This window comes from Coregonus lavaretus, assembly GCF_964263955.1.
Source record: "Coregonus lavaretus genome assembly, chromosome: 33".
Classification (NCBI taxonomy): domain Eukaryota; kingdom Metazoa; phylum Chordata; class Actinopteri; order Salmoniformes; family Salmonidae; genus Coregonus; species Coregonus lavaretus.
Window position 1 is genome coordinate 5,864,747 of NC_140020.1, and position 12,745 is coordinate 5,877,491.

General features: G+C 50.5%; 1 protein-coding gene across 2 annotated transcripts in view; it reads right to left on the bottom strand.

Moving 5' to 3' along the window:
• The window catches only part of LOC311108847 (hippocalcin-like protein 1), a 63,299-nt gene extending 51,876 nt beyond the window's left edge, over positions 1-11,423 (bottom strand). The window contains exon 1 of one of the 2 annotated variants that reach the window (XM_084151615.1): positions 11,376-11,423. The gene's annotated coding sequence lies outside the window, so the exon portion shown is untranslated. Of the gene's footprint in view, positions 1-11,146 lie in introns of both variants that reach the window. The other variant, XM_084151612.1, reaches the window with a different exon arrangement.
• Between the last annotated feature and the right edge of the window lie 1,322 nt (positions 11,424-12,745).

Below are 12,745 nucleotides of genomic sequence, written 5' to 3' on the forward strand. Positions count from 1 at the left end.
GTCAGCATCAAGGATCTGACGCCGAGGAATCCAACTCCTCTCTTCAGGACCATACCCCTCCCAGTCCACGAGATACTGGAAACCCCGGCCCCGCCGTCTGGAATCCATAATGCGGCGCACCGTGTAGGCAGGACCACCTCCGATCATCCGAGGGGGAGGAGGAGGAGGCGGAGGGGGTAACAGAGGGCTGAGGAGAACAGGCTTGAGGCAGGAGACATGAAAGGTGGGATGGACTCTGAGCGTTCTAGGTAACTTGAGTCGAACTGCAACAGGATTGATCACTTTCTCCACCACAAACGGACCAATGAAACTTCGGCGACAGTTTCCTAGACTCAGTCCGCAGAGGAAGATCCCGTGTGGCCAACCAGACCTTATCTCCGATGGTATAGGTGGGGGCGGGAATCCGGCGACGATTCGCCTGGAGCTGATACCGGTCAGAAACTCTAAGGAGGGCCTTTCTGGCCCGATGCCAGGTCCGGTGGCAACGACGAATGTGGGCCTGAACAGAGGGCACTGAGAGATCCTTCTCCTGAGAAGGGAACAAGGGAGGTTGGTAGCCATACAGGCACTGGAAGGGAGACATCCCAGTGGCAGATGTAGGGAGAGTATTGTGGGCATACTCAACCCAAGGCAACTGAGAGACCCAGGAGGTGGGGTTGGAGGAGACAAGGCAGCGTAGCGTGAATTCCATCTTCTGGTTGGCTCTCTCCGCCTGACCATTAGATTGGGGGTGAAACCCAGATGTGAGACTGACTGTAGCTCCAATGGCCAAACAGAAGGACTTCCAGACAGCAGAGGTAAACTGAGGACCACGGTCGGAAACTATGTCACTGGGCAACCCGTGGACCCTGAAAACCTCCCTAACCAGGATCTCGGACGTCTCAGAGGCAGAGGGAAGCTTGGAAATGGGCACAAAGTGGGCAAACTTGCTGAATCTGTCCACGATAGTCAGAATGACCGTGTTCCCCTCAGAAGAGGGCAACCCAGTGACAAAGTCCAGGGCCAGATGCGACCATGGTCGCCGGGGAATAGGGAGGGGGTGAAGTAGTCCAGAGCTGGGCCGATTGGCACTCTTATTCTGCGCACACACTGGACAGGCAGCAACAAACCTCCGAGTATCCTCTCCCATGGCAGGCCACCAAAATCGTCTGCGAAGTAACGCCATCGTCCGAGCCACGCCAGGGTGACAAGCCATCTTGCTGGCGTGGGACCATTGGAGGACAGCAGAACGAACCGACTCAGGCACAAACAACCGACCGGGTGGACCGTTACCGGGACCGGGCTGCGTCCGAAGGGCCGCCATAACCTCCTCCTCAATCTTCCACATAACTGCTCCCACGACACAGTTCCGGGGAAGAATCGTCTCAGTCTTGGCCCCACTCTCCTCCGTCTTGGAGAACATCTGGGACAAGGCGTCCGCCTTGCCGTTCTTAGATCCAGGTCGAAACGTCAGGGAAAAATTAAAGCGTCCGAAAAACAAAGCCCACCTGGCCTGACGGGAGTTGAGACGTCTAGCCGATTGCACGTAAGCAAGATTCTTGTGGTCAGTCCAGACAATAAACGGTTGCTCCGCCCCCTCCAACCAGTGGCGCCACTCCTCCAAGGCAAGCTTCACCGCGAGAAGCTCCCAGTTACCCACATCGTAGTTCCTCTCCGCAGACGAAAGACGACGAGAGTAGTAGGCGCAGGGATGGAGTTTACCATCAGTGGAGCATCGCTGGGACAGGATGGCGCCAACCCCCACATCAGACGCATCCACTTCAACGACAAACTGACGGGCCGTGTCAGGTTGAGAGAGAATCGGTGCGTTGGTGAATCGCCTCTTCAAATCCAGGAACGCTCGGTCCGCCTCAGGATTCCAACTGAAGGTCCTGGTACTGGAAGTCAAGGCAGTTAAAGGAGCGGCCACACGGCTGTAATCCCGGATGAATCTGCGATAGAAATTCGCAAACCCCAGAAACCTCTGGAGCTGCAATCTCGTACCGGGCTGGGCCCAATCCAGAACCGCCCTAACCTTCTCCTGGTCCATCCTAATCTCTCCCCTGGAGATGATGTACCCGAGGAAGGATGTAGTGTGGGCGTGAAATTCGCACTTCTCGGCCTTCACGAACAGGCGATTCTCCAACAATCGCTGCAGAACCTGCCTGACATGCTGGACGTGGCTGGAAGGTTCCTTCGAGAAGATAAGAATGTCATCCAGGTAAACAAACACAAAGAGACCGATCATATCTCTCAGGACATCATTCACCATACTCTGGAACACTGCTGGAGCATTGGTCAGTCCAAACGGCATCACCTGATACTCGAAGTGACCCATCGGTGTATTGAAACCCGTCAACCACTCGTCCCCCTCTCTGATCCGAACCAGGTGATACGCATTGCGTAGGTCTAGCTTGGTGAACACAGTAGCACCCTGTAAGGAGTCGAAAGCAGAGCTCATCAAGGGCAGGGGATACTTGTTCTTGACCGTGATATCATTCAACCCCCGATAATCAATACACGGTCGAAGAGAGCCATCCTTCTTACCCACAAAGAAGAATCCTGCCCCCAGGGGTGATGACGAGGGACGAATGAGACCAGCAGCTAGGGACTCCTTGATGTAGGTCTCCAAAGCCTCACGTTCAGGTCGGGAGATGCTGTATAACCGTCCCTTGGGATAGACAGCTCCAGGGAACAGGTTTATGGCACAATCATATGGTCGGTGGGGAGGGAGTGACAGAGCCCTCTGCTTACTGAACACTTCCCCCAAATCGTGATATGTCTCGGGAACCAGGGACAAATCTGGGGGTTCAGCCTCAATCACCTGACTGGGAACAGAATGGGAACAGGCAGTCTTGAGGCAGTTAGCATGACAATCAAGGCTCCAACTCGTTACCTTGCCAGTCACCCAATCGAACGTGGGATTGTGTTCCTTCAGCCAGGGGTATCCAAGGACCAGAGGAACATGGGAAGAAGGCAGAATGAAGAAAGAGATAACCTCAGAATGATTCCCTGACAACAGCATCTTAACCGGTTCAGTCCTCATCGTGATACGTGCCAGACTACTGCCGTTCAGAGTGGTAGCTTCAATGGCTTCCGGTAATCGCTCCTTGGAAAGCCCCAGCTGTTCCACCACGTCGGCATCAATAAAGCTTCCATCGGCACCTGAATCGACGAAAGCGTTAATCGCTAAACTCTGATTCCTGTTCATGAGGGTAGCCGGGAAACGGGGTCTGACAGAGGTATTGAGAGGTTGAAACTGGCTCGCTAAAAGTCCTCCCAACTTTAGCGAGCCGAGCAGTTTGACGACCGCCGGGAACAAGTGGAGATGTAATGTCCCGAACTACCACAGTAGAGGCAGCAGTTGGTCTTACGTCTATGTTGGCGCTCCTCCTTGGTTAACCCGTGCCGCCCCGCTTGCATGGGTTCAGAATCCGGAGGCAGGACCTCTCCACTAATCCTGTGTGGTGGACAATGATCGACGTATTCTGGTCCACCTCCTGACCCGACTGGAAACTGAGAAGCTGATTGATTGGACGGGACCCATTGCTTCTCCCTCCTTCTCTCTCGAACTCTGTTATCCACCCGAATAGACAAGGCTACCAAGCTGTCCAGGTCACTAGGCTCCGGATAGGAGATCAACTCATCCTTGAGTTGCTCCGACAGCCCCTGGTAAAAGGCCGCTTGCAGTGACTCCTCATTCCACCCACTCTCCACAGCCAATGTCCTGAATTCAATAACGAAGTCGGCAACGCTGCGAGTTCCTTGGCGAAGCGAAAACAGGCGCTTAGCTGCGTCCATACCTCGGACGGGATGGTCAAATAGCCTCCTCATCTCGGCCGTGAACTCCTGGTATGAAGCCATGCAGGTGTCCTGTCGTTCCCATACGGCTGAAGCCCACTCCAGAGCTCTACCACGCAGCAATTCAATGACAAAGGCTATCCTAGCCTTGTCTGTGGCATAAGAGTGGGGCTGTAGATCGAACACTAATTCACACTGCATAAGAAAAGAACGGCATCCTCCCAACTCCCCCTCATATTTGTCAGGCGTCGGAACCTTGGGTTCACGGAAGGGCACAGCTCCAGAAGCGGCAGGCGAGATGGGTGAAACCGGTAGTGGATTCTCCACCGGCAAACTGAGCTGAGCCTGGATCCTCGTCAGACTGGTAGAGAAGTTCCGAACTGACAACGCTATCTCCTGTAGTGCCATGCTATGTTGTCCCAACATCTTCTCCTGATGGGTAATGGCATGGCGAACAGAGTCCAGGTCCGCTGGGTTCATTTCTGGCCGGATCGTTCTGTCACGGTTTACTAAGCCAGAACCCAGAAGCAGACCAGGACAAGGTGAGTTGAAACGAAGGTGAGTCTTTATTTAACAGATTCAAAAGCGATGCTGAATAATCCAGGGAACAGAGCGGGCGGCGGAGATGAGTTGGTGGGGGTGCAGTGGCAGGTCCAATAATGGCTCGGCAGCCGCCGACCACCAGGCAGGGGTTGGGTGAAGGTTCCGGGTGAGTGACTGCAGATAGAACAAAACGGAGGTAAGTACACAGCAAGCCAACAAGGTGCAAAACAACAAAACTAACGCTAGAAGCTCCAAGGCTGATACACTGACAAACATACTGTTCATGGCTAACGATCCGGCAGGGAATGGATGTCAGGTCAGAGCTTATGAAGGTGATGATCAGGACCAGGTGTGCAGATCGCTGATGAGATGCAGGTGCGGTTAATCGGGAGATCTCCCGCCTAGCAACGTCGCCCGGCAACCAGGCAGGGAGCGTTCAAGAACCCTCAGGAAACTGGAGATTCCGAGCAGAAAAATGGCAACACAGGCAGGAACCGACTCAGGATGCAGGGTTCATGACACCCCCAAAAGCAAAAAGCAATGCGCTGTGATTTTGTTGTTTTTTCAAATGATATGACATTGCTTTACCAATGGGTAGGGCTAAATACTGTAGGTTTCTCTGGTTGGAACTAAATCCTACATTTGCATCTCACACATATTTTCACCAGAATAAGGAAGTAAAACTACTGCTGACGAGGGCCTGTGAGATGTATTGTATATAGGTGTGACGAGGTGTGAAGGAAGGAGTCAGGCGCAGGAGGTAAAATACCGAAGTCCAGAGTTTATTCTGTTTACATAAATCAAACGCTCCAAGCATCAAAACGAAACTAACAAGGGAACACATCCACCTTGGCATAAACACTAAGAATAGTAGCTCAACTGAGCTACACGCTCTCACAACAAACAATCACTCACAAAGACAAGGGGAACAGAGGAAATACTTATACACATACTAATTAGGGGAATGAGCACCAGGTGTGTGTGATTGACAAGACAATGAGTGATGAGAATGGGATCGGCAGTAGCTAGTACTCCGGTGACGACGAACGCCGAAGCCTGCCCGAACCAGGAGGGGGGGGGCAGCCTCGGCGGAAGTTGTGACAGTACCCCCCCCCCTCCAGCACTGCGGCTCCAGCAGTGCGTCGACACCGGCCTCGGGGACGGCCAGGAGGACGCGGAGCAGGGCGAGTCGGATGGCGACGGTGGAAATCCCTCAACAGGGAGGGATCGAGGATGTCCCACCTTGGGACCCAGCACCGTTCCTCCGGACCGTACCCTCCCACTCCACGAGATACTGAAGGCCTCCCACCCGACGCCTCGAATCCAGGATGGAACGGACCGAGTACGCCGGGGCCCCCTCAATGTCCAGAGGAGGTGGAGGAACCTCCCGTACCTCAGACTCCTGGAGCAGACCAGCTACCACCGGCCTGAGGAGAGACACATGAAACGAGGGTTTAATATGGTAATCAGGGGGAAGTAACAACCTGTATGTCACCTCGTTGATTCTCCTCAGGACTTTAAACGGCCTCACAAACCGTGGGCTAAGCTTTCGGCAGGGCAGGTGGAGGGGCAGATTCCGGGTCGAGAGCCAGACCCGATCCCCCGGTACGAACACCGGGGCCTCCCTGCGGTGGCGGTCAGCGTTGGCCTTCTGACGATGCACAGCGCGCTGGAGGTGAACGTGGGCAGCGTCCCAAGTCTCCTCCGCGCGCCGAAACCAGTCATCCACCGCAGGAGCCTCGGTCTGGCTCTGGTGCGTAATGCCTGCGCTATATCTGTGTCCATCGCCCATACTACTGGCGCCACAATGCATGAGGCCGGGAGTATGGGGGTGTTGTCTCTGGGCCTCTCCTCTGTGTCATACAGCCGAGACAGTGGGTCTGCCTTCACGTTCTTCGTACCCGGAATGTATGAGAGTGTGAAATCAAACCGGGTGAAGAAGAGGGCCCACCTGGCCTGGCGAGGATTCAGCCTCCTCGCTGCCCGAATGTACTCCAGGTTACGGCGGTCTGTCCAGACGAGGAAAGGGTGTTTCGCCCCTTCGAGCCAATGTCTCCACACCGTCAAAGCTCGCACAACAGCCAACAGCTCCCGATCACCAACGCCGTAGTTCTGCTCCGCCGAGCTGAGCTTCTTGGAAAAGAAGGCACAGGTGCGGAGCTTGGGTGGTGTGCCCGAGCGTTGGGATAAGACAGCTCCTATCCCTACCTCGGACGCATCCACCTCCACTACGAACGGTAGTGATGAATCGGGGTGAGCCAGTACCGGGGCTGAGGTGAACAGACCCCGCAATCTACTGAATGCCAATCAGCCTCAGCAGACCAGCAGAGCCGGGATGGCCCACCCTTCAACAAGGAGGTAAATGGGAGCTGCGACCTTGCCAAAACCCAGAATAAACCTTTGATAGTAGTTGGCAAAGCCAAGGAAACGCTGCACCTCCTTTACCGTGGTTGGAGTCGGCCAATTACACACGGCTGCAATGCGGTCTCCCTCCATCTCCACACCTGTGGTGGTAATGCGATATCCGAGGAAGGAGATTGACTGCTGAAAAAACTCACACTTCTCTGCCTTGGCATAAAGATAATTTTCCAGCAGTCGGACCAGTACTTTGCGAACCAGGGACACATGCTCGGCGCGCGTAGCAAAATACACCAGGATGTCATCGACGTAGACCACCACACCACGACCAAGCATGTCTCGAAACACCTCGTTCACAAAGGACTGGAAAACGGATGGAGCATTCATCAAACCGTAGGGCATCACCAGGTATTCATAATGCCCCGAGGTTGTGCTGAATGCTGTTTTCCACTCATCCCCTTCCCGAATACACACCAGGTTGTAGGCACTCCTGAGGTCTAATTTGATGAAAAAATGGGCCCCATGCATTGACTCAATCACTGAAGGAATGAGGGAAAGAGGATAACTAAATCGTACCGTCACATTATTCAGTGGTCGATAATCAATGCACGTGCGTAAACCGCCATCTTTCTTCGTCACAAAGAAGAAACTCGAGGAGGCAGGTGAAGTGGAGGGACGTATATACCCCTGGCGCAGGGACTCGGTGACGTATATTTCCATAGCCTCCGTTTCAGCCTGCGACAGGGGAGACACATGACTCCTTGGAGGTACAGCGTCAACCCGAAGGTTTATCGCGCAATCTCCCTCCCGATGAGGTGGTAATTTAGTCGCTTGCGTCTTGGAAAACGTGAGTGCCAGATCATGGTATTCGGGGGGAATGCGCATGGTGGGGTTACCGTATGGACTTTCCACCGTGGTCGCACCAACGGAAACACCTAGACACCTACCCGGACACTCACGCGACCACCCCATAAGAACCCTTTTCGGCCATGAGAAATTGGGGTTGTGAAGGGCTAACCACGGGATACCCAAGACTACAGGGTAAGCAGGAGACTCAATAATCATAAAGGTGATCTGCTCAACATGTGTCTCCTGCGTAACCATGGTGACTGGTAGAGTAACTTCCTACACCAACCCGGACCCTAATGGTCGACTATCTAGTGCTCTGATGGGGAGTGGAATGGTTAGGGGAACCAATGAAATGCCTTGACGGTGTGCAAATGCCCTGTCCATAAAATTCCCAGCTGCGCCTGAATCGACTAGCACCTTACACTGGGAACCTACCAAATGATCTGGAAAGGAGATAGATAAAGTACAGTGCGCCGCAAAGGGTTCTGAACACGTGGGATGATGCGTGAGTACCCTGCCTACCGCCTCCAGACCCAAAAGAACGTTGACTGCGACGTGAGGTGGATTGTCCCTTCGTGCCACCAGTGGCACTGTCGCTGTCCTCCTGCGCTCTCTCGACCGGGGGCTCCTCCCAGCTCCATCGGCTCTGGGTCAGAGTCGTCCGGAGTGGGAACGGGCAGACCCTTACCAGGACGTCCTCTGGCTGCTAGCAGATTGTCCAGCCGGAAGGCCATGTTCACCAGTTGGGAGAATGATAGCATGGCATCCCGGCAGGCTAGCTCCCGTCGGACATCCTCCCTTAGGTGGCACCGGAAATGGTCGATCAGGGCCCGCTCGTTCCTGAGCGGTCCTCGTCCCCTGCCTCAGATGAACCAGTCTTTCGCCCACCTCTCGACCCGAAAGAGGCGAGCAAACTCCCCGTAGTCCAACGCGGTACCAGGAGGGGGGGCAGCCTCGGCGGAAGTCGTGACAATAGGGGAAAATAGATCTACATTACTTATTATTATTTTAATTTGTATTTAATATTAACCCTCAGACTAATGGCATGGATGTGAGTGTTTTTTTTTAATGATCTGCGATGATGACATACAGGGTGGGTGCTTGTTTAAAAGTGGATGCTTGTGCTGCCGCTGTATTTGGACACCGTTTCATATAGTTTACAACTAAACCTCATTTTCTTTGTTTTCTGATTCAATTATGGTAGCAAGCGTCCAAAAATAATGAAAATCTATAAGCTTACCATTAACAGTTAACCATTGACATCCCTAATATGAATATTCTGACTGGGCAAAAACTGGTTGAATCAATGTTGGTATCGGTGGGTTGTATCAGTTCAGTGGTATCAGTGGGTTGTATCAGTTCAGTGGTATCAGTGGGTTGTATCAGTTCAGTGGTATCAGTGGGTTGTATCAGTTCAGTGGTATCAGTGGGTTGTATCAGTTCAGTGGTATCAGTGGGTTGTATCAGTTCAGTGGTATCAGTGGGTTGTATCAGTTCAGTGGTATCAGTGGGTTGTATCAGCTCAGTGGTATCAGTGGGTTGTATCAGTTCAGTGGTATCAGTGGGTTGTATCAGCTCAGTGGTATCAGTGGGTTGTATCAGCTCAGTGGTATCAGTGGGTTGTATCAGTTCAGTGGTAGCTGTCTCTCTAGCGACATTCAGTAATTTTCCCCAGTACTGGTAAGAGTCTTCCTGAGCTGGCAGTTCGCCAAAGCTCTCAAAATAAATGTAATTACCAATTGACCACCTAGTTAATAAATGACACTGACACATGCCTGTATCACAACAAGCAACAATCAAGCACGTGGACATGAAACATCAGATACTTTTTTTGGCCTGCTGCTGTTGCTGTTACTTTGCTTATTTTGCATTAATGCCTTGAATCCTATATACACTGAACAAAAATATAAACACAACATGTAAAGTGTTGGTCCCATGTTTCATGAGCTGAAATAAAAGATCCCAGAAATTTTCCATACGCACAAAAAGCTTATTTCTCTCAAATGTTGGGCACAAATTTGTTTACATCCCTGTTAGTGAGCATTTCTCCTTTGCCAAAATGCTCCATCCACCTGACAGGTGTGGCATATCAAGAAGCTGATTAAACAGCATGATCATTACACAGGTGCACCTTGTGCTGGGGACAATAAAAGGGCACTCTAAAATGTGCAGTTTTGTCACACAACACAATGCCACAGATGTCTGAAGTTTTGAGGGCGCGTGCAATTGACATGCTGACTGCAGGAATGTCCACCAGAGCTGTTGCCAGAGAATTGAATGTTCAATTCTCTACCATAAGCTGCCTCCAACGTCGTTTTAGAGAATTTGGCAGTACGTCCAACCGGCCTCACAACTGCAGACCATGAGTAACCACGCATGCCCAGGACCTCCACATCCGGCTTCTTCACCTGTGGGATCGTCTGAGAACAGCCACCCGGACAGCTGATGAAACTGTGAAGAATTTCTGCACAAACTGTCAAAAACTGTCTTAGGGAAGCTCATCTGCGTGCTCGTTGTCCTCACCAGGGTCTTGACCTGACTGCAGTTCGGTGTTGTAACCAACTTCAGTGGGCAAATGCTCACCTTCGATGGCCACTGGCACGTTGGAGAAGTGTGCTCTTCACGGATGAATCCCATTTTCAACTGCACCAGGCAGATGGCAGACAGCGTGTATGGCGTTGTGTTGGCGAGCGGTTTGCTGATGTCAACGTTGTGAACAGAGTGCCCCATGGTGGCAGTGGGGTTATGGTATGGGCAGGCATAAGCTACAGACATTGAACACAATTGCATTTTATCAATGGTAATTTGAATGCTGCACAGAGATACCGTGACAAGATCCTGAGGCCCATTGTCGTGCCATTCATCCGCCACTATCACCTAATGTTTCAGCATGATAATGCATGGCCCCATGTCACAAGGATCTGTACACAATTCCAGCTGAAAATGTCCCAGTTCTTCCATGGCCTGCATACTCACCAGACATGTCACCCATTGAGCATGTTTGGGATGCTCTGGATCCCAACGTGTACGGCAGTGTGTTCCAGTTCCCGTCAATATCCAGCAACTTCGCACAGCCATTGAAGAGGATTGGGAAAACATTCCACAGGCCACAATCAACAGCCTGATGAACTCTATGCGAAGGAAATGTGTCGCGCTGCATGAGGCAAATGGTGGTCAAACCAGATACTGACTGACTTTCTGATCCACGCCCCTACCTTTAAAAAAAAGTTATCTGTGACCAATTCCCAGTCATGTTTTAGGGCCTAATGAATTCATTTCAATTGACTGATTTCCGTATGTGAACTATAAAATCTTTGAAATTGTTGCATGTTGCGTTTATATTTTTGTCAATGTATGTGTTCCCTCTTGGCATGTGTTGGGGAACAGACTGTATGCACAATAGAGCTGAAAAGATAGTGAGTTTGTTCATCCCTCCATCTAAATATAACCTGCAAATAAAACCATTGGCAGAGACTGGACACATGTTGCAATTCATGAACAAATAGGAACTCTATGGCATGATGGGATTTACGTACGTTGTGTGTTATCAATCCTCTCTTTCCATTTGAGGATTCAAACAAAAGGCACTTAATGTCATCATACTGTAGATTCTTACCTCTGGTGTTCTTTTGACCCTTTGTAGTCAAGGGTCCATTTGGAGATTCGTTGCAAATACGTGCATCAGCATAACTATCTCGACCTTTGACCCTTGATTATAAAGTTCTCTCTCCATCTCTCCATCGGGCACTCAAAGATCAATGACCGTACCCAGTGAGCATGCATTGATCCATTTTTTCATTTACATTTTAGTCATTTAGCAGACGCTCTTATCCAGAGCAACTTACCTTACCCTCCCTGTACCTTGGTCGAGAACAACTGGGCTCTAGTTAAATGAGTCGCAGGTTGACTATCAGTCAGCAATGTAGCAATGTAGCAATCCGTGGAGGCTGCTGAGGGAAGGAAGGCTCATAATAATGGCTGGAATGGAGTATATGGAATGGCATCAAGCACATGGAAACCATGTTGTTTTATGTATTTGATATCATTCCACTGATTCCAGGAGTCTCCCGAGTGGCGCAGTGGTCTAAGGCACTGTATTGCAGTGCTAGCTGTGCCACTAGAGATCCTGGTTCGAATCCATCGAGACCCATGGGGCGGCGCACAATTGGCCCAGGATAGGGGAGGGAATGGCTGGCAGGGATGTAGCTCAGTTGGTTGAGCATGTTTGCAATGCCAGGGTTGTGGGTTCGATTCCCACAGGGGGCCAGTAATTTTTTGTTTTATATATAAAAAAGAATAATGTATGCACTCACTAACTGTAAGTCGCTCTGGATAAGAGCGTCTGCTAAATGACTAAAATGTAAATGTAATTCCACTCCAGCCATTACCAAGAGCCCGTTCTCTCCAATTAGGGTATTGGTTGGGTATACATGTTCAATTAGAATATTGCTTCCATCTGGACTTGTAGCATACAGAAATGAGATACAAAACAACAAGATATGCTAGAGTTTTGTAGGGCTGAATTTGATAGGGAAAGGGAAAGGGGGATACCTAGTCAGTTGTACAACTGAATGCATTCAACCAAAATGTGTCTTCCACATTAACATTTGAGTCATTTAGCAGACGCTCTTATCCAGAGCAACTTACAGTTAGTGAGTGCATATATTTTTCATACTGGCCCCCCGTGGGAAACGAACCCACAACCCTGGCGTTGCAAGCACCATGCTCTACCAACTGAGCTACAGGGGATTTAACCCAACCCCTATGAATCAGAGAGGTACAAAAACCTCTGATACAAAACCCTCTGAGATATTGTCCTAATATGCTTCATCTTTTGGTCCTCTCCTTGAGTCAATTAGTTATACACCTTTACCCATTCTCAACATCCTTGTTAAGTATGATTTTATGGACTGGTAAACTTACCAGTAGGTCTTTATCAAACATGTCCTTTAACCGATTTTAATTGATGAAATGTAGAGTCATTCATTTCATCAAAATATAAATGACAAACGTACCAAACAGGAGAAAATTAAAAGCATTGCAGATGTTAAGCAGTTTAGTTATTTGTTGTTTTTGCTACTGTATGTGTTCTCTCTCCAGCCAGTAATGACATTGGGGAAACAAACGTTGCATGAACTGTATCGTCTGGGGTTCATTGTCTCACCTAGTTCAGAGTTTGGCAAAGATACCAAATCTTGGCCTGTGTCATGGAACT